Source organism: Mesocricetus auratus, unplaced genomic scaffold (assembly GCF_017639785.1).
Source record: "Mesocricetus auratus isolate SY011 unplaced genomic scaffold, BCM_Maur_2.0 Super-Scaffold_100007, whole genome shotgun sequence".
In the NCBI taxonomy this organism is placed as follows: domain Eukaryota; kingdom Metazoa; phylum Chordata; class Mammalia; order Rodentia; family Cricetidae; genus Mesocricetus; species Mesocricetus auratus.
This window is the reverse complement of record NW_024429191.1, coordinates 39,838,830-39,840,491: the sequence shown is the minus strand read 5'-3', so window position 1 is coordinate 39,840,491 and position 1,662 is coordinate 39,838,830.

The following is a 1,662-nucleotide window of genomic DNA, read 5'->3' as shown; positions in this document are numbered from 1 at the left end:
CCGACCCACGACGTGAGCGTGCCCGCCGTACCGCGCCGCCCTTTGCTCGCCAGACAATGGGCAAGGACCGGGCCCCCGGGCTCGCCGGGCTCGCCAGGGGGCCCCGATGACGCATGCGCATTGGTGCAGGGCCTGCTGGGACTTGTAGTCCGGGGGTGGGTCTCCAGCGTGGGAAACAGGGCAGTGGTTTGAAGAAGGCTGTTTTCCACTCACGACTGAGCTACGTGCACATCCTCGTAATGCCAGAGGCAATGCCCTATCACCTCCGGGCCCCACATCCACTATCTTCGCGGTTGTCCAGAGAGTACCAAGTCCGTATGTCCAGTTTTCACGGATCACGACTGTGTCTATTCCTCCTGTGTCTCCCACGCCATGCTTTTTGTCTCAACTATGGATTAGTAAAGAGCTCCTCTCTAGGAACCGGGTGTGGTGCTTTAATTACAGCATTTGGGAGGCAGGCAGAAACAGGCAGATCTCTGAGTAACAGGCCAGCCAGAGCTACATAGTAAAACTATGTCTCCAAAAAAAATTCTCTCATCCCTTGGGGAACTCTTATACATACTTCAGGACCCAACACAAAGGGTTCGCTTAGCAAAGGCTCAGCAGATACTTGAGAGGAACGGAAAGCAAAGAAAAGGGGAAGAGTGCTGCTAAGGTGGCATATGGTGTTCACACCGGCTGTCCCCCGTGCCCCTCTCGGATCACCGAGAACAAAGCTGCGCCCGCCCGCGCCCACCTTCTTCCTGTCCCACCCACCTTCCAAGACTTTTCTCATCTGAACAATGGCCTCTGTGCTGAACCTTTTCCTGCAAGCTGAGGGGCTCAATTCTGGGAGAGATCCTGCAGCCGCCACTCCTCCCTCCTCCCCCCGCCCAGCTATGTGGAGAGGAGGAGTTGACCTCTAACCCCGAGGTAGTTGCCCAGCAGCAACAGGGACTTGGCTAACCCCAAACTGCCCACGAGCTTGGCTCAGCCCGCCCTGTGAGCTGGGGCTCATTACTTACTGATCTTTCTGGTGCTGTTGATGAAGTGGTTGGCTTGACAGCAAAGGGCGCCTCTTGGTCTCAGCAGACTCAATGGTTTTAAGGGCTCCCTGAGAGAGGCACAGATACCACGGGGCGGTATCGCCTCAGATTCAGAGGGTGAAGCTGAAACAAGCAGCACAGACCAAGACCAGACCCCACTGCTCACCAGCCATCATTAGAAGCCGCTCAGAGGCCCAGGCTGTAGTCTTCGCCCTGCCCCAGGTTAGGTTTCCAGCTTGTGGCTGATCAAGTTTGCTGACCAGCAGCATCCATCTCTCTCTAGCCTCAATGCTGAGGTAAAAGTTTAGCAGGTTCCCTGGGATTGGACATGCAGCCTCTCTCTCTCTCTCTCTCTCTCTCTCTCTCTCTCTCTCTCAATCTGCCTATCTCTCTGTCTCTCTCTCTGTCTATCTCTCTCTGTCTCTGTCTCTCTTACACACACACACACACACGATAACAACTAGTAACTTCTGTTGTTTAATGCCAATAAGAATGAATTTTATTTTTATATTCTATTTATCTATTTATTACTTTTTTTGTGATAGGATCTCACTGGGTAGCCCTGACATACATGTTATTTACTACATAGACCAGCTTGGCCTTAAACTCAGAGTGGCCTCTGGAGGGCTGGGATTAA